General features: G+C 47.7%; 1 protein-coding gene across 1 annotated transcript in view; it reads right to left on the minus strand.

The window, feature by feature from the left end:
• Nucleotides 1–27,656, minus strand: part of Zhx2 (zinc fingers and homeoboxes 2) — a 161,687-nt gene that overhangs the window by 66,801 nt on the left and 67,230 nt on the right. The gene's annotated exons all lie outside the window — the stretch shown is intronic.

Here is a 27,656-nt window from a genome sequence, read left to right on the forward strand (position 1 = left end):
CAGGGTTCTGCTGAGCTCTTGGGGCAACAAAGCTGTGCTGTCTGAAAGCGTGGGTTGCAGTGGCCACCTTCACCCCCTGATGGGGATTTCTTAAGCCTTGTCACAACCCTACGAGGTGGGGACTGTCACTCTTCCACTTACTAGGGGACACAACTGAGGCATTACAAGGTTAGTAGTGTAAGTAGTAAGTGGGGAGCGGGATGCTAACCACGGCTCATAACCACTCTGCTGCACTGCCCCTCATAATCTAGAAGTGGCTGCAGCACCCAGTACCAGGAGTAGCCCGGGCCCTATTCCCCAGACACCCAGGACCTGTGGGGTGCACCAGTGTGCAAGGAGCAGCTTCCACTGGCTTAGGATGTCCCTTTCTTTCTTCTTCTTCTTTTTTTAATTATTTTTTTAGTTGTAGATGAACACAATACCTTTACTTTATTTATATATTAATGTGGTGCTGAGGATGGAACCCACTGCCTCACACGTGCTAGGCAAGTGGGTTGTGCTGAGCCACAATCCCAGCCCTCGAGGTGTCCATTTCTGAGTGTGTCCCCTTAGCCTGGGTGTTTGGAAACCCATCATAACCTTGTTATAATTTCCCATTTCACAACCACGGACACTGAGGCTTGGTAGGGTTAAACCACTTCTCTGAGGTTGTGCACAGCTAATGTACCCTGAAACTAGAACCTACATCCTTTATTAGCGATTACCAGACACTTGCTGTCTCTGATGACATGGAACCAAGTCAAAGCACAATCAAGCAATGAGTGGGGAAAGCTGCAGATGTTCACCAGGTTTCCTCCCTGGTCAGACCAGGGAGGTGGTATGAGCAGGGACTGGCTTCAGAGCCAGACATGTGCAAGTGACTCCATGCCATTGAACCTTGTCTATAAATATTTGGCCTGTCCTAGATGCTCAATAAATGTTTTTAAGAATAAATAGACAAACAACAACAACAAAAAGCACCTCCTATTATTTGCGTAGGGATTAAACAGGGTATTCTATGCATAATACATGGCATAGAACCAAGGCTCAGAAATGCTGACTGCGCTGGTCCATGGGATCTGTGTCTCCAGATTCAACCAACTGTGGATGAAAAATATTTAAAAAAATTGCACCTGAACTGAACACATACAGATTTTTTTCTTGTCATTATTCCCTAAACAACAGGATATAACAACTATTTGTGTCACATTCACCTTGCATTAGGTGTTATGAGTAAGGTGGAGATGTGTGTGTGGAGGATGTGCACAGGTTACCTGCAAATGCTGCACCATATCACCTAAGGGACTGAGTGCCTGAGCACTGTGCTATTTGCAAGGGTCTTGGATTCACTGCCCTGCAGACACTGTGGGAGGACTGTGCTCTCATCACTGTGCCACAGACTTGTGTATTCATTAGCCTCTTGCACCTCCCCCAAAATCTCATGAAACAGGTCCTGCCGTGTCCCGGTTTTCTGCAGCAGGAAACCAAACAGGACAGGGAGTGGAATAATTCTTAGAGAAGAGCTCATCCCTTTTGATAAAAAACTGTGCCTTTAAAAAAACAAAAAAAGTCATAACAAGGGCTGCAGGAGGGCTCAGGGGAAACAGAAGGACGGCAGGACTTGGGACTTGGGATCTAGTCCTGCAAGTGTTCTGGCCTCCCCTGAGCCCGCCACCTTTGAGGTGCATCCCAGGGCTGGCGGGGTGGTCTCCCTACCTCTGAATTTGCCATCAGCCCTCCTGTCAGCAGAGAGCATGGAGCCGGAGTGCCCAGCTGTGCTATTACCGACAATAATAGTAATCCTAATGAATTGTAGGCTGATGAATCACTGATTGCAGGGGAGAAAAAAATTCCAAGTGAGCTGATTGAAATTCTTAATAAAGCTTATTCTTAGGGAAGGATCTGGCTTGGCAGGGGAGGGCTGGGGATATCAGGATCCAAAGGGAGATTTTTTTTAGAAGGTCCTCACAGTCAAATTGCAGAATACTTCTCTTCTGCATGCTTATTTCAGCCAGAGCATTTCCCACACAATGTCAAAATGGCCTGGCTTCTGCGCTGCGCTCCTTAAAGGCAGGGATGGCGTCCACCCCGGTGCCCTAGATCTCTACACGGCATCCAGAACAGAGTCGATGTGAACACATTTGGTCCATTTTATGACATAAGGAGTCTAGCTAGGTACTAGTGAGAGGAACAAGGAAACGACAAAAAGAGCAGAAGGAGATGCCACGGGGTGAGAAGGCAGATTTGTTTCTGAGTCCCAATTGTCAAAGGGCTTAGAGAAATTGATCCTTCAAACTGGAGCCACGCAAAGCCAATTATGCTGGAGATAATCCTGGTGGCCATCCTCTCTTCCCGGGCTATGCAGCCTCGTTTCCTGCAGCTTTTCTGAAGACAAGCCAGCTTCCTGTGAGCAGGCATCACCCCCCTGGTGTCCCTTTCTCAGAAAGTGCCTTCTCCACTGGCAGTGTCGCCTAATTTAATTGCAAATGCCCTTGACAGGCTCACGCTCCCTGGTGATGCAATTACTGTTGGTCCCTCCATGTGTTACCACCTGTGCCCCCTTTGGCATGGGGGTAGAGCCAGAGTAAACCCGATGTCAACATCAATTGTAATTTAATGCAGTTCGCTGGAGAAGACCCTGGGGAGAGGGGTGAGGGAAATCAATTCTAATGATTGAAAAACAATATGAGAATTAAAAGAGGCTACAGCTGAACTCCTCTGGAATGGACAGAAAAATTCCTCTGAGTTTCCTGCCCCCAGGTCAGTCAAGACTGTGGCTGATTCCATAAACAGACCTGGAGAGCATGCCCTAGGTCCGGCACTGTGCCAGACGTGGAGGGGGATGGAGATGGCCTAGGCAAGAGCCACGTCCTCAGGAGGGTTCCTCTGGGAGTAGGTGGAGGGTGCGGGGGTCAGGATACTGAGATGGATCAAAAAGACTGGCATGGCAGAATTTGGCAAGTGGCTAATGACAGGGAGGGCTACCTTCCCTTTGGGGGCAGGCCAACCCTTCATGGAGGATGGAAACATCAGGGCTTTGTGCACCAGTTTGCTCCACAGCAAACTGATCAGTGGCCCTCAGGAGACTGGGTGGCTTAGGGCAGTTCATTCTAGCACCTTCCAAGGAGAAAGGGGATTGCTGATGTATTTTCTAGACTCAGTCCACAGCGGGCTGTCTGCCAATCCAGAGGCAGCTCTTTGGAGCCTGGGTTTCCCTGCCTCACTTAAGGATGGGATGATGGCTGCCTGGTCTTCAGAGTCCCTTTTGAAAAGAGAGCAGCCCCAGAGAAGGGGTCAACAGGGGCTCTAGCTGTGGGGCTTGAAATCCTTGAAGCAATCCAGGGCAGAGGGCCATTCAGCACAACCCTGGGCAGAAGGCTGGCTTCAAGTACAGCTGGCAGGGGCCCAAGGGAAGCACTGACCAGTCTGGGTCACCACCACACACCGTCCTGGGATGAGCCCTGGTGGGTAATCAAGGCAGAGGGTAGCAACACCCACAGAAAGAGATCCAGACACTGGGGGGGGGGGTGGGGGCAGGTCAGGGCCACCTACGAAACCTCCCCCAGCCCAGGCCTGCCCACTGCTCTGTGTCCTCCTCCATCTGCTGTCCCCTTCCAGGACCTCCTGTTTTTCAAATCCTCCTCCTTCATTTGTATGTGTGTATCTACATGGCACATAGATTTTATTAGACATTTACATGTGTATTATATGTGCATATGTGTGTGTGTGTGTGTGTGTGTGTGTGTGTGTGTTGCTGGGGATTGAGCCCAGGGCTTTAGCCACACCAGGCAATGCCCTGCCACTGAGCTACAGCCCAACAACACTCTCTTTCCCACTTTCTACCCACACTCCCCAGTCACCACCCATCATTCTCCCTCTGTCGCACTCACATACTCATTCCTGGAATGAGGCCTAGTGGGCTCATCTCACACTCCACACACTCATACTTTCCCATCTTCAACCACACACTCATGCTTATTCTCACACACACAGAGCAAAGGGTCAGGTCCACAGGCCCAGCAGTCAATTAGATATGGCTCAAATCCTGTCTCTGATGCCCTGTGGGCCTGGGAATGTGACTTAATCTCTCTTATTCTCCATTTTCTTGTCTTATAAAATGAAGAGAATAATAGGGCCTCCCTCCTAGGGCAGTGGGGGGAAATCACACATTGGAGAGCAGTGATTTGAATTGTGGTCTGTCTCTTGTGGCTGCGTTTGCACTGGGAGCTGCCTGTGTGACAGTGCAGGTCAAGATGCCCCTGTTGCTATGGTAACGCTGGCCAGGGTAGCTACATGCAAAGGCACTTGGCTCTGTAAGTTGAGGCCTTGAGTTCAGCATCTTCTCCCAGGGGTAGTGAGTTCTGAGCAAAACAAGATGACCCTAATGTCTCGCCAGTCCTGAATCCTTCAGATTGCCTGCTTTGCTGAAACTTTCCCACAAATAACCTTTGGATTAAACCTATATAATAAACTTGCTGAGCTAGCTCTGGAGTCTGTTAAGCCTCACCAGGGCTCAGCTACCCACCTGGCCCCAGCTTTTTCTCCCTTTGTTTGTCTGTTTGTCTTTTCTTTATCCCCCATGGCTCCTGTGTCCCGTATCTCCCTTAATTGACAGCCAGGACCCAGAGCAGAGATGGGGCCGAGGCACACACACCCAAGACTCTAAAATCAGTCTGCTTGGACCTGTGTGAACATTTTTAGGTGGCATGGTTCCTTCTTCCTCCTGGTATAGCCTCTCCTGCAATGCAGACAGGGCCTACTTTGCTTTACACATTTGCTTTTGGGAAGTAGTCAACAAGAGTGAGCGATTAGGATGATCATCATAATTTTCTGAATTCTATTCTATCATATTGTTCAAAAATTATTAATATACTTTAATTTTTTTGAGCAGTTTTAGGTTTAAAGAAAAATGACAGAAACTAGAGAGCCGTCCTGTAACTCTTCAACCTTCCTTTGGGTTTCTCCTGATATTAACACCTGGTGTCGCAGCACATTTGTTGCTGAGGAGCCATGTTGGTACATCATTGCTAGCCTGAGTCCCTCTTTGATTCAGAGTTCTGCTCTGTGCTGTGCCTTCTATGGGTCTTGACAAACAGTGTCATATTACAGTGTCACACAGAATAGGTTCACGGCCCCAACTCCCTGTTCTCTACCTGTTCATCCGATCTCCACCCCTAATCTCTTTTTCACCTCTCAGTTTTGCCTCTACCACAATGTTAAGAGGTGGGGTCCTTAGTACGCAGCGTTTTTAGATTGGCGTCTTTCATTGCATAACCTGCATTTAAGGTTCCTCTGTGTCCAGTGTGGCTCGACAGTCCATTTCTGTTTATGGTTAAATAACACCCCATTGTATGGAGGTCTCTATCCACTTCCTCATCGAAGGGCATCTTAGTTGCTCCAAATATTTAGCACATATTGCTTTTTATGGTATTTTTCTTTTTTTCCTGAATTGAAAGCCTTTCAGAAACCTGATTCAAATATATATGTCCTCAGGTCATCATAGAAGCCTCCCAAATGCACGGGCAAGACATGCCCGTCTCAGGTATAGACCCAGCAGTGGCCCAGGCCACTCAGCCAAGGCTCCAGATCATGGAGTTTCACAACAGTCCTGCAAAGGACTAATTGTTTGTCTAATGCTGCTATTTAAAATCAGAGTTTCTTAAGCTTGGCTGAGTTGACATTTTGGGCTGGATAATTCTACCTGAGGGGGGCTGTGGTGGGCAGTAGGATGTTTAGATGACGTGAACAGCATCCCTGCTTCGAACCTGAACAAGCACCCAGTCTCCAGACACTGTGAATCGTCCCGGAGTAGGGGGGAACAAAACTGCTCCTCCCCCTCCCACTTCTGAGAAGCGCTGTTTAAAAGCTTTGATATTGTCAGTGCCGCTATGAGACCTTCTGATGCCACCCAGATCCTCCAACCAAAGTCCCCACCTCCTAAGAGAGGGCCTCAGCTCCACAGGACAGCAAGAAGGGGGCTCCGTTCTCCCCATGTCCTCCTGAACTTCGCTCTTGCTGGGTGTGTTTGCTTTGATCACAGCCACACGCTGTCACTGTACACTAGCTGTCACTAGCCTCTGGCTGATTCTTCCAGAGAAGACAAATTCCAAAGTCATGAGTTTAAGTTGTCACCAAAGATCATCCTGCTTACAGGAGTCTAGCCTGTGTCCTGACTGTAGTCCAGGGACTTCCCCATGAGCCAGAAAAGTCCCAGCAGCGGGGCCATGATAGGCCACCACCTGCCCTTCCACTCACCCGGGTCTATCCCTCAGCAGCTCCTGTTGGCTCCTCCTCCAAAATATATCCCGGATCCAACAACTGCTTTATGGCCACTTTTCTGACCCTGGTTCAGGCTCCCATTGTCTCTTGCCTGGTCTCCTCTTTGGACATAAAGTCTCTAACAATTACACACACCCCCAACTCCACCCCCAGAACTGATGTTTAACTCAGAGGTGCTCTGCCACTGAGCTACATCCTCCGTCCTTTTTTAAAAAAAGTTTTTATTTTTGACACAGGGTCTTGCTGAGTTGGCCATGCTGGCTTCAAACTTGTGATCTTCCTGCCTCATTCTCCCAAGTTGCTCCTTTTTTAAAAAAATATTGCTCCAGAGTGATCTTAACCATAATTCGGATCCTGTCACTCCCTGGCTTTAATGGCTTCCCATTCCAAAGCATGCAGATGAATTTTGTATGTTTCTACCACTTTGTCTGTGGCCCTTGTCTCTGTCTTCTTCAGGGGTGTCTTTAGATGTGGACCTCTAAAAAACCACAGGCCTGACATAGATGCCTTAGCAGGGTGGGTGGCCCCGGCACAGATGCCTCCTGAGGTCCACTTGTCCCACCTGCACCCTAGGTTTCCTCCTCTTGCCTCTGATCCCACCAGTTTGTTACTCCTTCCCTTTCCACGAGGGCCAGGCTTCTATGGCCAAGGTGACCCCTGCAATATAGGACCTGCTGCACTTTCTTTTCTCAGATGCCACCTGGATAGATCCATGGGCTGTGATTTTTCCAGGGATGCCCAGAGGAACCAGGTACCCCACCCTGAATGCAAAGGAGGAGTGGTGCTGGTGCAGTCCCCTGTAACCAATGAAAGGCAAAAAAGGGAAGAGGACAAACTCCTCATTCTCTCTAGTCCTGGGGGACTTCTCTGAGAACTGCCAGTTCTGCTAGAATGCTTGAAAACAAGAATTGGTTCCAATACAATTGATGTATCAGATCACATTGAGTATACTGTGAATTTTGCATTTGCTTATTCCTGAGTTCAGCAGTTAGGAACAGCAGGGGAACCCAGAAAGCTTTGTTCAGCTGAACGGAGCTGTCCAGGAATTCACAGAACACAGGCATGCACACACTCCGGGTGACTGACAGCTCCCTTGATTCACCTCGTGTTACACGCCTTGCCATTCACACTTGCTGTTGGAACTGGGGCTGGCTTTCCCCCTCTTCGCCATGTTTAACTCAGAGGTGCTGCAACTCTCTATGGTAAAGTGCCATATTCTCATACTATTTGTGCATTTCTAAATCACAGACATCGGGTAAAACTATGCTATTGCTGTTAGCATTTTTTAAACAAAAGTATTATGTCCTCAGGCGCATTTCCCTGTGGTTGTGATTTTTAATGTGTGGTTTTTGCACCGGGTGGTAGTTTTGGGGAACACATATGCTGCATTATGGTGTAACTAACAGTACCACACACTGCCACTCCAGAGCCATTCTGTGTGTCAGAGCAATTGGTGAGCTTCTCGAGAAGTGACCAGTCAGCAGAATGAGGCATTTGGAGCACGTGCTTTCTCTCTTTTACTTCCTGAACGTCTTGCTCTTGGTCCTGCCTGGGATTGCACATTTCCTCTCCTACACTCACCCCCATCCTTATTCCACTGCCTATAAAGTGTTATATGCTTTGTCTCCGCCTCTAGAGGGAACCTGGGCTCAGGTAGTGCACCCACAATGCCTAACCGCAAGGTGGAAACAGGCGCGGTACAATGGAAAATAGGAAGCAGCCAAAGGGTTGAAGTCGGTGGATGAGGAGGGACATCAGGAAACCAGGGGGGAGGGGAAGGGAAGGTGAGCTCTTCAGGGGGACTGGGAAGTCAGGATAAGGAGTCTAGAAGTCAGTGCCAGTGTAATGAGAAGGTGTCTGATGGCCACAGTCCCTGGGAGTGATGTGACTTGGTCTGGACTTTGAAGAGAAAGGTTGGCCGAGGAGTGAAGGAAAGACTGCAAACAGCAAGAGCACTTGTGGGAGACCCCTCTGGCCAGGTGAGAGATGGCAGAGTCTGCACAGGGCGGCAGAAGCGGGACTCAGGAAGTGGCAATCCCTGCCATTATCTATGTGCGCTTGATGGGGAAGGAGAAATTCTAGGGACCCAAGAGTCAGTTCCATGTATTTCACTATTATCTGTTTCTGGGTACATCACTATTCTTTAAAGAAAGCAAGAAAAACTTCCAAAAAATTCAAATTTGGGGAGGTGGTGCCAAAGGATCATAGCCATAGCGGTTGCAAAAGTGCAAAGCTTATTCACGCACAGGCTGTGTGTGTGCACACATGCGTCCGTGTGTGTGTGTGTGTGTGTGTGTGTGTGGTATGAAGACTGCAGCAGGTGCCGACTGCTGTTTCCACTCACTCCTTTCAGGGAACAATGAGTCCACATGATAAACCACAGTGCAGAGCTTGTGTCTGCAACCTGGCCAAAGAAAGGAGAGATTAATTACACAGGAAGGTGGGAAACTCAGAGGCAGATTACGAGAACAAGCTAGCAATTTGGAATCTGATTACTAACTACTAAAATCAGAACTTCCAGTTAGGGAGTGTACTGAAAACAGTCCATTTTTTTAGGGGTACATGGGAGCAGGAAAGGAGATTGACTTGAATTAATTAAACGTAGTATTAAATTAAACTAAGTGTTCTTTGATGCATATGGTATCATTCTTGCACAGTTCATGCAAATCTGGTGCACAGCTTCATTACATTTGCTAGATGAAAGTTGGAGGGAGCTGGGCTTGCCATGCACATATGAATGTGGTACTTTCTTAATAGTGAAAACTGTGGAACAGCAGAATGTGTGACTTCAGATGGGACAGAAGCAGGAGAAGCAGGTAGACTGGAAGAGCAGAAAGGGGATGGGTTTTTGGGGTGGGAAAGCTGAATGCTAGTTCTCACGATGCTTCCCCCCAGCAGCTGGCCTCCAGCAAGCTGCCCATCCTAAAGGACTCCTGGGTGAGTCCACTCCCATGCCCCAAGCCACATTCATCAGACTACTTCATTTCCATGTGTGCGTAAGCAATATGCACAGGGTCACGTCAAGGAGGCGGAGTTAGCAAGTGCTTCCTGTTTGTTCCAGGTACTGTTGCAGCCTCATGACCTGGATGATCGCAGCCCTAAGAGGTAAACACCGTCATCCCCATTTACAGAGGAGAAGTAAATGCAGAGAAGCAAGCAATGGGCTCCCGGTCACAGAGGTGCTAAATGGTGAGACGCACAGACAGACCCAAGATTCTGGCTGGAGGCAAAGAAATAGAGTTTTAGAGTCTGTGTTTACTGTCCCTGCCTCCCTGAGGGATGGGCAGCCAACACCCAGCTGCATCAGCCTAGCTCTTCTTATCTGTAAAATCTAGACACTCATCTCCACTGTAACCTCTGCCTGGAGTCAGGAGGCCCCAGGTCCAGGTGCTCACAAACCTTCACCCAGGCGTTGGGATGGAGGCTTGGGCTGATAGCTCCAGCAGGGACCCTTCCAGCAACACTCAGGGGCCCAGCAAACAACCTGCCCACGCTATCACGTCTGCACCGGGGAACTCCACCATGCAGGTCACTGGTATGAGTCCAGCTGGGGACTTAAAGAAGGCACTGCTTTCTGAGCCACTAGGTTCTCTGCACTCAGATTCTGATGGGTTCCCCTCTCCTTTCTCTCATTGCCAGGGGCAAGAGCTCAGGGCTCTATAATTTGATTTCCCATTGTCATAAGGATCAGGTGACTAGCAGCAGCAGTTTGGATGCTGGTCAGGCTGTGGCAGTTTCAACCCTGGCTTCTGTGGTGGAATATCCTCCCTTTGGGGCATCTTTTTTAAAGACTTACTTATTTATTCCAATTTGTTATACATGACAGCAGAATGCATTTCAATTCATAGTACACATATAGACCATAATTTTTCATGTCTCTCATTCACAAAGTAGAGTCACACCATTCGGGTCTTCATACAAGTACTTAGGGTGATGATGTCTATCTCATTCCACCATCTTTCCTACCCCCATGCTCCCTCCTTCTCCCCTTCACCCTATCTAAAGTTCCTCCATTCCTCCCATGCTTCCCACCCCATCCCTATTAAGGATCAGCATCCACATATCAGAGAAAACATTTGGCCTTTCGATTTTAGAGATTGGCTTACTTTACTTAGCATAATATTTTCCACCTCCATCCATTTACCTGCAAATGCCATGATTTTATTCTCTTTTCATGCTGATTAATATTCCATTGTGTGTATATACCATAGTTTCTTTATCCACTTAGCTGCATCAGGTTTATGCTGATTCCCAGTTTTCCAAGGAATCTCCATACTACTTTCCATATTTGCCGAACCAATTTGCAGCCCCATCAGCAACATATGAGTGTGCCTTTTCCCTCACATCCTCGCTAACACTTATTGTTGTATTTATTTAATAGCTGTATTTAATACCTACCATTCTGACTGGAGAAAGATGAAATCTTAGAGTAGTTTGATTTGCATTTCTCTAATTGCTAGAGATGTTGAACATTTTTTTTATATATTTGTTGATTGATAGTACATCATCTTCTGAGAAGTGTCTGTTTAGTTCCCTGGCCCATTTATTGATTGGGTAATTTGTTTCTTCAGTGTTAAGATTTTTGAGTTCTTTATACATCCTAGAGTTTAGTGCTCTATCTGATGTGCATGTGGTAAAAATTTGCTCCCATTCTGAAGGCTCTCTATTCACCTCAATGATTGTTTCTTTTGTTGAGAAGAAGCTTTTTAGTTTGAATTCATCCCATTTATTGATTTTTTAAAATTTTATTTCTTGCGCTATAGGAGTTTTACTAAGAAAGTTGACATGATGGAATTTGGGCCCACTTTTCTTCTATTAGGTATAGGGTCTCTGGTTTAATTTCTAGGTCCTTGATCCACTTTGAGTTTTGTGCATAGTAGAGAGAGGGGCTTAATTTAATTTTGCTATATATGGATTTCCAGTTTTCCCTGCACCATTTGTTGAAGACACTATCTTTCTCCAATATATGTTTTTGGCACCTTTGTCTAGTATGTGATAATTATATTTATGTGGGTTTGTCTCTGTGTCCTCTATCCTGTACCATTGGTCTGCAAGTCTATTTTGGTGCCAATAACATGCTGTTTTTGTTACTATTGCTCTGTAGTATAATTTAATGTCTGATGTTGTGATACCATCTGCTTCACTCTTCTTGATAAGGATCGCTTTGGCTATTCTGAGTCTCTTATTTTTCCAAATGAATTTCATGACAGCTTTTTCTATTTCTAAAGGGATGTCATTGGGATTTTGATTGGGCTTGCATTAAATCTGTGTAGCGCTTTTGGTAGTATGGTCATTTTGATAATATTAATTCTGCCTATCCAAGAACAAGGGAGATCTTTCCATCTTCTAAGGTCTTCTTTAATTTCTTTCTTTAGCTTTCATTGTAGAGGTCTTTCATCTCTTTTGTTAAGTTCATTCCCAAGTATTTTATTTTTTTTTCTGAAGTTATTGTAAATGGGGTGGTTTTCCTACTTTCTCTTTCAGAGGATTTGTCACTGATGTACAGAAATGCATTTGACTTATGGCTGTTGATTTTATATCCTGCTATTTTGCTGAGTTTATTTATTAGTTCTGGAAATTTTCTGGTGGAATTTTTTGGATCCTGTAGGTATAGAATCATGTCGTCGGCAAATAGTGATAGTTTGAGTTCTTCTTTTCTAATCCATATCCCTTTAATTTCTTTCATCTATCTAATTGCACTGGCTAGAGTTTCAACAACTATGTTAGATAGAAGTGGGGAAAGAAAGCATCCTTGTTTTGTTCCAGTTTTTAGAGGGAATGGTTTCAATTTTTCTCCATTTAGGATAATGTTGGCCTTGGGCTTAGCATAGGTAGCTTTACAATGTTGAGATATATTTTTGTTATCCCTAGTTTTTCTAGTGTTTTGAACATGAAGGGGTGCTGTAATTTGTTGAATACTTTTTCTGAATCTATTGAGATGATCATATGATTCTTATCTTTAAGTCTATTGATGTGATGAATTACATTTATTGATTTCTGTATGTTGAAGCAATCTTGTATCCCTGGGATGAACCCCACTTGATGGTGGCCCACTATCTTTTTAATATGTTTTTGTACTCAATTTGCCAAAATTTTATTGAGAATTTTTACATCTATGTTCATTAGAGATATTGGTCTGAAGTTTTCTTTCTTTGATGTGTCTTTGTCTGGTTTTGGAGTCACGGTGATATTGGTCTTATAAAATGAGTTTGGAAGTGTTTTCTCTTTTTCTATTTCATGAAATAATTTGAGGAGTACTGGTATTAGTTCTTCTTTGAAAGTCTTGTAGAACTCAGCTGTGTATCCATCCGGTCCTGGGCTTCTCTTGGTTGGTAGGATTCTGATGCTATCTTCTATTTCATTGCTTGAAATTGATCTGTTTAATTTGTGTATATCCTCATGATTCAGTTTGGGCAAATCATATGACTCTAGAAATTTGTCGATGCCTTTGATATTTTCTATTTTATTGGAGTACAAATTTTCAAAATAATTTCTAACTATCTTCTGTATTTCTGTAGTGTCTGTCATGATATTTCCTTTTTCACTATGGATGTTGGTAATTTGAATTTTCTCTCCCCTTCTCGTCATTAGTGTGGTTATGCGTTTATCAATTATACTTATTTTTTTCAAGGAACCAACTTTTTGTTTTGTTAATTTTTTGAATTGTTTATTTTGTTTCAATTTCATTGATTTCAGCTCTGATGTTAATTATTTTCTGTCTTCTACAATTTTTGGTATTGCTTGTTCTTCTTTTACTAGAGTTTTGAGATGTAAAGTGAGGTCATTTATTTGTTGACTTTTTCTTCTTTTAAGGAATGAACTCCATGCAATGAACTTTCCTCTTAGTACTGCCTTTGTAGTGTCCTAGAGAGATTTCGATATGTTTTATCTGTGTTCTCATTCACCTTTAAGAATTTTTAAATCTCCCCCTTGATGTCTTCTGCGACCCATTTTTCATTCAACAGCTTATTATTTAGTCTCCAGGTGTTGGAGTAGCTTCTATTTTTTATTTTATCATTGAATTCTAATTTCATTCTATTATGATCTGATAGAATGCAGGGTAGTATTTCTACTTTTTTGTATTTGCTAAGAGTTGCTTTGTGGCATAATATATGGTCTATTTTAGAGAAGGATCCATGTGCTGCTGAGAAGAAAGTGTATTCACTCATTGGTGGATGAAATATTTTATATATGTCTGATAAGTCTGAGTTATTTATTGTATTATTGAGTTCTATAGTTTCTTTGTTCAGCTTTTGTTTGGAAGATCTATTCAGTGGTGAAAGAGGTGTGTTAAAGTCACCCAGAATTATTGTGTTGTGGTCTATTTGATTCTTGAACTTGAGAAGACTTTGTTTGATGAATGTAGATGCTCCATTGTTTGGGGCATATATGTTTATAATTGTTATGTCTTGTTGATGTATGTTTCCCTTAAGCAGTATGAAATGTCCTTCTTTATCCTTTCTGATTAATTTTGGCTTGAAATCTACTATGTTTGATATGAGGCTGGAAACCCCTGCCTGTTTCCACAGTCCGTGTGAGTGGCATGTTGTTTCCCAGCCTTTGACCTTCAGTCTGTGGATGTCTTTTCCTATGAGATGAGTCTCTTGAAGGCAGAATATTGTTGGTTCTTTTTTTTTTTAATCCAATCTGCCAGTCTATGTCTTTTTAAAAAATTTATAGTTGTATATGGACACAATGCCTTTATTTATTTTTACGTGGTGCTGAGGATTGAACCCTGTGCTAGGCAAGTGCTCCAGCCCCAGCCCTAATCTATGTCTTTTGATTGGTGAGTTTAGGCCATTAACATTCAGGGTTATTATTGACACATGATTTGTATTCCTGGTCAATTTTGTTTATTTTTGGTATTTAACTTGACTTGGTTTCTCTTTGCATTGGTTTTTCCTTTAGTGTAATACCTCCCTTTGCTGATTTTCATTGTTTTTTTTTTTTTTCATTTCTTCCTCATGGATTTTTTTTTGCCAAGGATGTTCTGTAGTACAGGCTTTCTAGTTATCATGGAAGGTTTTTATTTTGTCATCAAATATAAAGCTTAACTTTGCTGGATATAAGATTCTTGGTTGGCATCCATTTTCTTTCAGAGCTTGGTATATGTTATTCTAGGATCTTCTAGCTTTCTGGATCTGGGTTGAAAAATCTGCAGAGATCCTAATTGGTTTTCTCCCTACAGGTAATCTGATTCTTTTTTCTTGTGGCTTTTAAAATTCTATCCTTATTCTGTATGCTAGGCATTTCATTATAATGTGTCTTGGTGTAGATCTGTTGTAATTTTTGTACATTTGGTGTCCTGTAAACTTCTTGTATTTGATTTTCCAATTTATTCTTCATGTTTGGGAGATTTTCTGATATTATTTCATTGAGGAAACTGTGCATTCTTTTGGTTTGAAACTCTGTGCCTTCCTCTATCCTAATAAATCTTAGATTTGGTCTTTTGATGTTATCCCATAATTCTTGGATGTTCTGTTCATGGTTTCTTACCATCCTCATTGTGTGGTGAATTTTATTTTCAAGATTATATATTTTGTCTTCCTTATCTGATCTTCTGTCTTCCAAGTGATCTAGTCTGTTGGTGATGCTTTCTGTTGAATTTTTTAAATTTAATTTATTGTTTCCTTCATTTCAAAGATTTCTGATTTTTTTTTCAGAATCTCTGTCTTTTTTGTAGTAGTCTTTTGCTATCTGTATTTGCTCCCTTATCTCTTTGTTGGAGTGATCAATTTTTGCCTGTATTTGCTCACTTAGGTCATTATTTAATTTGTAGATTATTTTAATTAAGTACATTCTGAACTCCTTCTCTGACATTTCATCAACTGTACTGTTCATGGATTTTATTATTGTAGTATCTTGTTTTGTTTGGGGCACTTTCCTCCCTTGTTTTTTTATGCTGTGTATGTATCTTCCTTTCTTGCAGTGCGGATCTGAGGTATTACAGTTTCTACCCTATAATCTTATGTGTCCCTGCAGATAACCTGTACCTCACCTTGGTGTTGGGTTTCTAGACCCTGCTGGTGTCCCATGGTAAATGCTACTGCGACTAATGGTGGTGGTGGCAATAGCAGAGATAACTCAGGATAGCAGTGAGGATGTCCCAAGATGGATGCAACCACTTTCAGAGATGGAGCTGAAAAGGTGGGCTGCCTATTTGGAGATGCAGCTACCTCCAGGACCTGTCTGTTGTCCCAGGGTGGAGGTTACTGTGTGGGGAGGGCTATGGTGATAGCTGCAATGTCCCAAGATGGAGGAGGGGTAGGCCTGGTTCCTGGTGTGGATCTGCTGGTTGGCAGGGTGGTCTTAGGCCTGTGGCTGGGATCTGGGGTAGGTCTGCTGGTTGGTTCTGGGGTCCAGTGTGGGTCTGCCAGTTGGCTGGGTGGTCCTTGGACTGACTTTAGCCTTGGATCTTATGCAGGTGGGTGGGGTGGTCCTAGGCCTAGGGCTGGATTCCCGCATGGGTCTGCAGGTCAGTGGGTCTGTCCTGGGCTGGGGCCTTAGGGGCATCTTGATCTCAAGGTTCCAAAGTCATAGCAACAGCTGGTATTTTTGGTGGCCTTGCTGAACCTTTATCAGGTGAGCAGAAAGGGGTCAGTGGGGTAAAGGCACAGGCTCTGGATCAGACAGTGTCCAAGTCCCAGCCCCTCTGTGGACTGTCACTCAGGAAGTCACTCATTGTCAGGCTTCCAGCTCCTACATCCAAAAATTGAATGGCAATGGTGCTTCTCAGGGCTGTTTTGAGGATTAAATGAGACAAGATTAAATGAGATGGTGCTAGACACGTTCCCAAGTCCTGGGCAGCACTAGAGAACATTTCAATAACTTTAAACTCATTTACTTCTCCTAACAGCCCTCGAAGAGCGAGCAGTGAGATTCTTTCCCTTTTATGGCTCAGAGGAGGCAAATGACATAGCAATGTCATATAGCTGTGAGAGGCAGAACCAGCATTTGAACATACGTGTGTGAATGCACAGGAAGCAGCCGGAGGGTGGAGCTGGGGTTCGGTGGTGGAGAGAGATCCAGGGCTGATATAGACGCCAGCTCTGCCACTCTGAGGAAATCAGTTAAGTTCTTTGGGCCTCAGTTTCTTCCTCTGTGGAATGGGAAAAATGCCAGTCCTGATTGTTGTTGTAAGAATCAAGTCTGAGAGAGACTCAAGGTGTTGGGCTATTGTGGAAAAAGAAACGGTGCAGGAAAACATCCTTAGACAGGCCTTTCTTTCATCGGACCTACACCTCGGGGCAGATGGCCTTTAGGGCAAACCTTGGGTACCCGGAGCCTGCAGGGGGGCACGTGGCTCCCTTGGGTTCCCAGGCTGTGCTCCTCCTCTGCAGGACAGCTGTGTAGGACAGACGATGCAGCTGCTCCTGGTGCTCTGGAGAGTCCGCCAGGCCCCCCTCCTCTTGGGGGGTTCCACTTGTCGCCATAGACACCTGGGATCAGGTGCAAAGTGGCAGAGGCAGATGCTGACTCAACGTCCTGCGCCGAGGTCTCCTCTGAGGTCAAGTTCACTCTGTGGCTCTTGGAGCAGGAGAAATTATGAGGATGTCCCCAGTTTATCCTTGAGGACTCCTCCCACAGGGTTTCCTCTGGAGGATTTTGGGAAACAGGCTGCTGCCTGCAGGAGCAGTCTTGGTACCTTTCCCCTCCCCTGTGGCCATGCTCTGGGACACACCACCTCCTAGGGGCCTCCCACGGTGACTCTGGCCATGAGCTTTGCGTTGGCATGTTGGATGGCGGTGATGTGATGCAAGCCAAGACTTGAGAAAGACTGGCAGATTTTCGTTTGTACCCTTGTTCCTCTGTCATCACCATGAGCTTGTGCCTGGGTGGGCCTGTGGGGTGAGTGACATGGAGCTCCATCTCCTGCCACCCCCACCAGGGGTTGTCTTAGGTCAACTAATGTCCAGAGATGTGGGTGAGCCCACTCGGGACCTGCAGAGTCCCTAACAGACTGGAGGAGTGTGAGCCGACTCCACCCTGAGCCTGGAGATCTGTGAGCTAAGCAAAAGTTGCTTGTTGTCCTCCACTCAGGCCTGGGGTTGTTTGTTACACAGCACTATCACCTCAATAAATATCTGATACAGATATGTTTTTTAAAAAATGCAACACTCTATGACTTTGATTGTATTTTGTCACATGATTCAAATTCACCTTTCTCTGCCTCTTTCTTTGCTCTTGAAGGTCCTGGCAGGAAACATTATTTTCCACCCATACACCCAGCCCTACAGACAGCTTCTGATGGCTCTACTCAATGAAATTCTGACTGGAGCAAACAGAAAATGCCACGCTTCCCTTCTGTCTCGCTCTTCCTCTTCCTGTTCATTTATTTTAATAAAAATCCAATGCATATTTTAAATAGATGTCTTAATATATGTTTAAGACAAGCCCCCACCAGTGCTAAGCCAGACCACACGTCCTCAAGCCCAAGCCTCCCATGCCCAGGGCTTCTCCTCGCCATTGCTCTCCACCTTATGACCATGGGGACATGAGGCCCCGTGTTTCCATGGCATCATGCCTGTGCTTCTGTGACAATGCACTCGTCACTGTGACGAGGTGGCGAATCCCAACCAACTGGACTCAGATGACCTCCTACTGGCCTCAGGATTTTGGGCAGGTTCCCTGACTCCTCTGAGGAACATGCAAGGTGAGGATAATGACGACAACAGTGGTCACCTCCCAGGGATACCTGGGCAGGTTCAATGAAAGTGTACAACTCCCGGTTCGGCACCTGGCTGTAGTAAGCACTCACTATGCATCAGCTGCTTGCAATCGTGTGTGGCACCCTGGGAATCTGAAGTGCTAGCTGGTATTTAATACGCACCATGTCTCTATTGTCTTAACTATTTTAGGTATTCTTTTAAGGCTCCTTGGGTGTTTATTTCATTTCAAACCTCATGGCAACTGTTAATGTAGATAGTGTTATTATCCCTGATTTGTAGATGAGAAAATTAAGGCACAGAAAGGTAGAATAACTTATCCAAGGCCACACAGCTAAGAGACCACCCTTATTGTCTTCCTTACACTTTTTTATAGTTATTCACCCATCTTTCTCATTGGTTGATCTCACTGGAGTGTGCAATGAATGCTTGCCTTCAAGGGCTTAGCACAGTGCCTGGCCCATAGACCCACATAGTGACAGAGGTTGCCAGAGGGTGGTCTGTGTCCTTGTGCTCTTTTCTCTCTTGGCATGCACCCCCTTGAGGGCAGAGGGCTGGATCCCCTGATCCCTGCACCTGCCTGCTACTGAATCCGATGGACAGATGGTGCCGTGAGGAAGAGGCCCGGCTGCTTCTCACTCTGGCCTCAGCTCTGGGCTGCCTAACACTCCAGCTCCAATCAGGACACAGGAAGCAAATGAGGCTCTTAGCAGCCTCAGGCGAGTGGGGGGTGAACGGAGCAGATTGGTGTACACAGGAGTGTTTAATAACGCTATCACGCTACCCCTTCCTTGCGGAGCCGTTGTGACATTCTGCGTTAAAAAAGTGACAACCTTCAATTGCTGTGCATCACCCAGGTCTGGCATCGCAGAGCTTCCTGTCCCAGAGAGCTGGCATGTTCTGGCAGCCAACGGCACACAGGGATCGGGGACACTGATGGCTTTGTGCAAAAATATCCTCGTGGACCCTTTTCAGCCCTTTGTAGTGCGGTTGTTCTTCTGCTCGCTTGTCAGAAGCATAATTTTCATTAAATATTAAGAAGCTGTTTGTTAAAATAATGTCGTCATGGTAACCTGGTGGGGGAGGGGGCTAAGAAGTCTGGTGCGGCCCGAATCCCAGCATATTAATCAAGTGCTTGGTACTCTGTAGTGAGCGTCCCTCTGAGCCTCCTGGTGACAATGAATCTGGAGGATGTGATGGCTGGGGCGTTGTAGATGGCAATGGCAAAGACGCGGGCTCTCAGGAGGTCCTTGGAGCTGTGTTGTGTCTGCTGGACAAATGGATGGGTGGACTGATGGATGGACAAATGAATGAATGTCAAAACCAACATTTTTGCTGTTTGTGCCTGAGCTCTTTCTTCCTTTTCTTGGTACTAGGGATTAAACCTGGGAGCGCGTCACCACTCAGCCACATCCCCACGCCCTTTATATTTTGAGACAGGATCTCACTAAGTTGCCGAGGGCCTCCAACTAGTGATCATCCTGCCTCAGCCTCCTGAGTTGCTGGGGTTACAGGTGTGAGCCCCATGTGTGGCTCGTTGGAGCCATTTCTGACAGTTCTGGTTTTCAGTTGCCCTTTTATAGTAGAAAGGAGTTTTGCCAAAAAATTGGGGTGGGGGCTAGGGAATTAAAGGGGGAGGCAAAGATTTCTCTTGCTCTAAAGGAGAGCGAAAGGCAATGGCAGGGAAGCAAAGCAGGAAAGTCTGCAGCCCGACTGCCTGAGCCCCGTCTGGCTCTGCCACATCTCTGGGGACAGTGACCCGCTCCCCCAAGCCTTGGTCTCTACACACAGAACACAGCCCACAGCTGTGTGTCCTTGCCTCTGGGGACTGGAAGATCAGAGGAGACGGTACTTGATCAAGTGCTACCCCATTTCTATCTCTGCTGGTGCCTGCACAGGGCCTGCTGCTGTTGCTGCAAATGTCACTAATGTCACCATGCAGGGAAGGTCCCGTGGCTTTGGTAGCTAAAGGCCCCATGGGGCTCTGGTCATCCAGGGAAGTGTCCAGACCAGGTCCAGTGGACACGCCACAGCCCAGGTGCTTTCTGAGGTCAGCACTGTGTTCTCTGAAGGACCAGAGGGAGGTCACATGTGATCTGTTGAGGTTTGGATATGGCATGAGCATGTCCCCCAACGGGTCCTCTGCTGGAAGCCTGATCCCCACTGGAGCCCTGTCGAGGTGGTAGAACTTTAAGAGGAGGGGCCTAGTGGAAGGGGCTTAGGTCGCAGTGGCACTGCCCTAGGAGGACATTAACATAGTCCCCTCAGAGGCCCAGTGTGAGCAAGTTGTCATAATAGGAGCAAATGCCTGACTCTGTGTCTCTCTGCCTTCCTGTCTCACTGCGTGTCTCTTGCAAATGTGCCCCTGCCACTATGATGCCATGTGCCCACAGGCCCTCACTGGAGGCCAAACCGATGTGGCCACCTGATCTTGGACTTTCAACCTCTAAAATTGTGAGCTTAATAAACTCTCTTTTTTACTCACTATCCAGCCTCAGGTGTTTTGTTATAGCAACATGCAATGGACTAACACACCATCTCTCTTGTAATCTTGTTTTGTTTTTACAAAGCTTTTATAAATACAAAACCATTCTTCGCTCACCGGCCATACAAAGCCAGACCCAGTAGGCTGGCTGTAATAATGATATGATAAAACAGAAGAAAAAGGAAAGCAAAGTAAAGGAGATGTAGACAGTGCCTTTTTTCCACTAAAAGTAAGTCGAAGGGCTACTCCCTGGTTCTGGAGGGAGACACATCAGTACATTGTGACACTTTAGCATGCTACAGAGGAGCACCCACAGGTGGGACATCACTTCTGCAAAAATATATGCCACTGGATTTGTTTCACATGTGGTCTAGACACAGAGGCCTACCCCAAGTTCAATGCTTCCCACTGGGTCCCTTCTGAAAATTACAGCCACAGTAATCAGTCCATTATCTTGGGCGCAGAATGCCCTGCAGACTCTCACACTGTGTGCTGGTTTTGGTAGCCCCCCTTTCCCCAATGTTGCCACCCACCGATCTCAGTCCTTGTGGTCTGGCAATGCCTGGTGGGCATATGTGACCAGTCCTGGCCAATGAGCATGGTCCACCACTGCAGATGGCTCACAGGGGGACATGTGGCCTGGGTCTTTCAATCCCAGGGCATGCAAGGACCATTAGGGAAGCGAAATCCTCTTTCCATGGGAATAGCTGTTGGTGGCCACTCTGTCACAGTGTCAGTGTGGGAAACCTGCCTGAATGAGGCCCACACAGAAGCTGAGCCAGGGCTGCAGAGAGGACTCCCATTGTCATTGTTTGAGCCCAGCTGGGTGCCAGCTCAGACTTTCCAGTTACATGGACCACCTTTCTGTTTGACACTCAGGTCAACTTGAATTGGATTTCTATCTTATAACCCAAAGTCTACCGTAACCACAAATCCACTAAGCATTGTTATCTAATAATTTCAGGTATTATCATTTTCTTGATCAAAAACTTTGGGCTCCAAAACACACGGAACAGGGTTTAGGGCAGGGTGACCAGGACAAAGCTTGAGACAGACACAAGGGATGGGTGAGATGCCATTTCTCACTTTTCTCTTCCTTTCTCCTGTAGCTTAGATACACTGGGTCCACTCGTAGGACGGGGGGAAGGAGCCAAGATCACCTCACATGCCCTTGAACTTGCACCTGACCCAGTGCCTGCCACGGAGCCTTACATGTAGTCAGTCAGGGTGGATGAACGTCACACCAGAGGCAGGTGGGATGTTGTAGCTCAGTTTCCTGATGGAACTGCTGCTTCTGGTCCTGCCTCCAAAGTGCTGATGCCACTCCAGGGCTCTGTCCCCAGCCCGGCTGTCTCCTGGCCTGAGCTGTCCCTGGGAGAGCCCGCCCTCCGGCTCTCTGCCTTCTCCATGGGCCTGCTGTCTACCCTGAGACTGGTGATGCAAGGCCACACTGATTTTTCATAGGGCAGTAGGCTGGGAGGCTAGGGCAGGGGGAGGGGGACACAGTTAGGGAGAGTGACATATTTGAAGAAGTCCCAGGCGATCTCATTTCTTCCTCCTCTCCCTACCCCAGCAGGAGCACAGCCACCAGGTTGGCCATCAATGGCCTCTGTGCTGGTGACTCCCAAAACATCCCTCCCTCCCTGAGCTGGTTTCTGAGTTCCAGGGCTATGCAGGACGTCCCCACTAGGATGATGCCACAAACACTAATCTGAACTTAACAGCAATGCTAATGGTGGGTAACAGGCTCTCAAATGAGAGTATTTACTGGGTCCAGATGTAGTTTTTAACATTTTTATGTTAAATGGGTTGGGGGGACCAGGCCTTGCCCATGTTGGGCCAGTGCTCCCCACCAAGCTGCAGCCCCCGCCCAGCCAGACAGTTCCTAACGTTTTACATGTACTGATCCTAGAAGCCCTCTCAGGTTGGTAATGATAATAACCACTTAATTTTCACTATACAGAGGAACATCTGAGGCTCAGTGAAGTTAAACGACCCCTCCTTGTCCATGCAGCTGGCCAGGTAGCTGAGCCAGAACTTGATTCTATCCGAGGGCTCCTGAGACCACAGTAGCAGCTGGTCTATGCTGCCCTCTGCTCCATGCACAATCCATGGGCACGTGGAAGGCCACACTCCCAGGCCACCTCTCCATCCACCACGTTTTCTGTCTGCCCACTACTTGGTGAACAGGGTCATTTTCTCTTCTGTTCCCAAACTGAGCCTGGGTCTTGCTCTCAGTCCCCCCTTCCCTCCCCACCCAAGTCCAGCCAGGTGTTGCTCAGAATTGTTTCTGGAGCAAGCCCCCCTTTCCTCCATCCCTGCTGTGGTTGCAGGGGTCCAGCTGGTCATTCATTCCCTCTCTCCATCAGACTGGCTGCCACCCAGCCTCTGCCTCTGACCCTCCCTCCTGTTTGAGCCCAAGGCATCACACCTCTGAAAATCACCTCTTGCTTCCTGCAGGCAGTCTGGCCCCTCTCATGGCATCTGAGGACCTCTGGATTGCACTGATCCTCCTTGCCCACTTCAACCACCACGTGCTCCCACGAGGCTCTCCTGCCCCAGCAACCCAGGCTTCCTGACACTCCCCAAATGCCCATGCTCGTCTGCCTCTGTGCCTTTGCTGAGCTTCCTGTCTCCCCTGTCTGCAGGAATCCTCCCTCCTCCAGGGTCTCTGAACTCGTGGGCAGAAGGAAACATTCATTTCTGTAGTAGGCAACTTGCCATCTTTTTGAAGCCAGTCAAGTGACCGTGACACACACACTGACTTCTGCATTTACTGAGTGGTTTTGTTACCACTTTTACTCTGTGCTAGGCACTGTCCTAGGCACATTCCAGAAACTCATAAGCTTTTATGAGTCTTCAACATAGTCATCCTGACTACCCTATGAGGTGGCCCATTTTATGGATGAGGAGACCGAGGCCCAAAGAAGTTCAATAACTTGTCTGAAATCACAGAACTAGCAAAGGGAGAGAAGAGATTCCAAGTCTGGCCCCTACAGCATGATCTTAAGGACTCTGCTTTATTGCTTCGTGTTGGGTGGTAGAGACTGTAAGAGTCAAGAAGAGGGGATAAGGGCCTCAGAGGAAGCTACTGGACTTGCACTAAGTTTTGATATGATGCCAGGGTCTGCCCTGGCCTCTTGGTGACAGCTCCTCAGTGAGCCCACGCTGGCCATGCACTCTGGCCTCAAGGCCTCCTCTGCCCCATAGCCTCCCTCAGCTCCATCTCAGGAGGGAAGAGTCTGAGACTGTTCAAGGATGAAGATAGAGACCCTCAAGGCCACCACGCTAGGAAGTAGAGCTTCAGTGGGGAGAAGGGAAGAGCAGGATGGGGACAGTCTCCTCTCTGCAGCCCGTGGAGCTGTGTGGGATGACTGCTGGGGTGGGGCCCCATGGGGGCAGGTGGGGACAGGGCCCGAGCTGCAGAGCAGTTCTGCTCTGGGTCCAGAAGAGAAGACCAAAGAGTGAGGGTGTCCAGCCTGGTGAGCCAGAGGGCACTGGGCCAGATGCTCCAGGTGGCTGGGATAAGGTACGCACCTGTCACTCACCTTAGAATCCTAGCCCTCAGCCAAAACCCAGGGTCCTAATGAGGTCAGCTGTGCTTCCCAAGCCCTCTGCAGCCACCCACACCAGGCCCCGTGACCAGGGCACAGCTTCTCCAGCCTGGCTTCACATAGACTTTCTTTCTTTTTTCCCTTTTCTTCCTTTCCTCCCCCCACCCCCTCTAAGTAGGGACTTGTTCTTTCTCCTGCAGATTCTCAAAGACTTAGACCGAGAGTGGAGCTCCATTTCAAAAGTCTAACCCATTTTTAAGGAGATCCCATCCTCTGGGTGCTCGCACACTCGAATCTGTTGGCATCAGTGTGGCACGAGCTCACCTTTCCTGTCCCGCCTTTCCTTGCTGAGGGAGTGGATTCGATTGCTGACTTGCCTGCATAGAAGGGACAATGAGGACATGGTCCAGGTGCCGCGCAGCCCGGTCCCTGCTAGAGAAACATTGTGCTGGGGGACTCACTGTGCTACAGACACTTTTGGCTGCTTTCATATCAGGACCCTGGGAGCCACTCCTCCCAGAAGACCGGACCAGAGCCTCAAGTTGGGGATTTAAATGGACATTTTCCACTGAAGAATCATCAGGAACAAAAAGGAAAAGCCCTTGAAAGACTAACAGGAGTCATTTGAAAACTATGTTGGTTTTTTCTTTCTTTTTTTTTAAAAAAAATCAAACTGTACCAATTTTCTGGACCCTATTCAAAGAGCAAAGCTCACCTCTTATCTCATTTACTCTCCCAAACCACTCTACGAGATGTTATTTCCCCATTTTATAGATCAGGAAACTCAAGGAAAACTCGCTCTGGACTACCCTGCAGCACCACACACGTGTGAACTCTGGAAAAGCAGCTTCTCCGCAGCAAGTGCAGCGGAGTCTAATTCAATTTCCCTGGCCATTTCAGATGGAGGCCAAGCTGCCCACCGAATGATTTTCCACTTCAATAAACTCCCTGCTTTTGTGAGAGCATCAGTGCTATTCAGGCCAGAGTCAGTGGCCTGGAGGTACAGGTCAAGTATGCTCAGCTGGGGTCACACCTGCTCAGCACAGACCGCGGGGGCCCTCTCTATATCAGTCCACTCACGGGGGCCAAGATGAGTTCCTGTAGGGAGAGGCGGCCAAGCGCCCCACGTGGGGAGGCCCTGGGAGGAAGTCTTCTTGCTCACTTGGGTTGGTCCTGAAGGGGTCCAGGTGAGCGAGGTTCGCCGGGCCTTGCCTCTCTGATCATCAGGAACAAAAACGCTGATGGACTTAAAACCATGAAGAGTGGAAGCAGGAAGATGGCCTTAGACATCACTTTGTCTAAGGATGGCAAAGAGTGGCATGTGGGTCACGGTCCTTTTCTAGCCTCCTTGGCAGACATCGCTAATCCGTGGCGGCATCTCTGCAGCAGGGGTGCCTCAGCACAGTTCCCTGGCAGCCGGGGCCATTCGACCCTTTCATCCCTGCCTGCTTCCCACCCAAGGCAGAGAGAGGTGGTAGTTGCTTGGCAGATACCAGGAAAAAGAACCTGGTGTGTTTTTAGACTCCTGGGCATGGGGCTGGGCTTATGTCATGCACAATTTGGCCAGCACCACGATCTTATGCTCAGCTAGGGTCACGGTGAGATGGGGCAGAGGAGCCACAAAGGAGGCCCCTGAGCAAGCTAATTCTATAGCCCCAGGCCTTGTATGAAAGTAAGAAGTGTGACCTTGAGAGTGTTCCACGCAGATATAATTTATCTGAAATACAGTAAAAATCCTGGGGTGGCGGCTGCTGCTTCCTTCTGCCAAGGGAAGCATTGTTCTGGGAAGCCAGTGACAAGCTGTTCATCTTCTAGCCTTGGGGACAGCCAGACCTCCCTGGGGAAAGGGCGGGGGCTGATGTGGAGTGGGGACCGAGACCATACTGCTCAAACTCAAGTCTTCCACGGTTTTCCGTGTGTGGCGATGGAGTCTGTTTTTGTCTTCCAGTTTTCAAGACCACTTCTGAGAGGGAAGGATGTTGGCATATGGTGTCCTTGTTCACTGGGGGAAGGGGACATTAGAGATGTCGCACAGCTAGCAATAGATGGCAGAGCTGCCTCTGGCTTTGGACCAATGTCAGAACCAAGAGGGACCATCAGAGGGAGACTGCAGGAGAAATGGTGTCCCCGACCACAGTGTCTCTGCTGTAGAGAATGGGCTCAGAGTGGGCCTCTTGCTTCATCTCAGACCCAACACTGAATCTATCCCACAACTAGAAGAAGGGCTAATAGCCACTGAGTGCTCACCAGGTCGTAGACGGGGGGGCCAAGCAGCTTTATATGAATGACCTTCTTGAATCCTCACAACCACTCTGGGAGATAGTTACTACCCCATCCCCATTATACAGATGAGAAAACCAACACACAGAGAAGCTGGCAACTTGCCTGAGGCCCCACAGCCAGTGGAACAGCCAGGACTTGAAACCAGGGTCACTGCCACTAAGCGCAGACACCGCCTCCTGGAACTGCCTCTTGGATACTTTATCACCATGATTTACTGAGCACCTACTTGGGGTCCAGTGAGTGCAAGGACACAGCTCTGTCCTCGAAGCTCAACTCCTGCCTGAAGACTTGCAAGGACCAGCCAAGAAGAGACTCAGATTCCCTGTTGAGCCTTCCTCCTCCTCCTCTTCCCCGCCCCTTCCCCATACCATTCAGGGTTCAGCTGCACACACAGCCCATGCGCAGTAACTGTCAAACTCGATTCTCATCCAGGCTGCCAGCTTCTGAGAGAAAAACACCATCTCTGGCCTCCCACAGCGCCCTGCCCTCAGGGGCCTTTGGGAAGTATTGCTGCAGCTGACGGGGCAGGAGACCCAGACGCACAGCACAAAGGACAGCCATGTCTCATTATTCACACCCTCCCCTGGGCCATGGGTGTCCCATTTGGATCCAGAGTACAATTTTTTCTCACGCCCAGTGGGCCAGGTTTTGGGCACAAGTTCCTGCCCCTGCCAGAGGGCCGCCACACCCTCAGTGATGTCATGCTTGTGGTCCACCCGCCTGTCTGGGTCTCCCCGCTTTGCCTCCTGGGGAGTGGGTGGTGGGTGCTCTTGCCACACCTTCCCTGGCCTTTCCTCCTGGTCTGTGTGGCCTGGATCTTGGGCCCAATTCTCAATGGTGCAGCTGGCTGGTAACTCTGTGGCTCTGGTATGGGAGGGAGCACCCTAAGCCTCAGCAAAACTCCCATCATGCTTTGCAAGTTGCCCGCCCATCATGGACATAAGGTGTTAGCTCAGGTGCAGCTGGCCAACGGGTGTGAGGTCACTGGAGAGACTCAATGGTCATCTCATCCAGCGGCTTCTGCAGCAGAACCTGCCACAGAGAGGCAGCACAGAGAGAGGGTGGCTCATTCAGCAGCCTTCCTCCTGCCTGAGTCCTGGGGCTCTCAGGGCTCCATTGCACACCCTCGAGCCAGCTGTCTCCTTCTCTGTTCTGAGCCTTGGCTAAAGCTTCTCTGAATACAATTCTAAGCACACGCCTTCTGGATGGTGAGTCTGAGCTGCTGCCGTCAGAGCAGAGAAAGGACAGCGCAGACACTTGCAGGCTCAGTTCGCTCCTGGGGAAGGACTGGCAGGAACCTAGGAAGTTCCAAGGGACTGGCCCCGGGATCCCCAGCACAGTGCTGCTCCCAGTGCACGTGGGCGGAAACTGTCAGGGCTGCATGCGGCCAGCTGCCTGTCCCTTCCTCCC

Source organism: Marmota flaviventris, chromosome 15, assembly GCF_047511675.1.
Source record: "Marmota flaviventris isolate mMarFla1 chromosome 15, mMarFla1.hap1, whole genome shotgun sequence".
Classification (NCBI taxonomy): domain Eukaryota; kingdom Metazoa; phylum Chordata; class Mammalia; order Rodentia; family Sciuridae; genus Marmota; species Marmota flaviventris.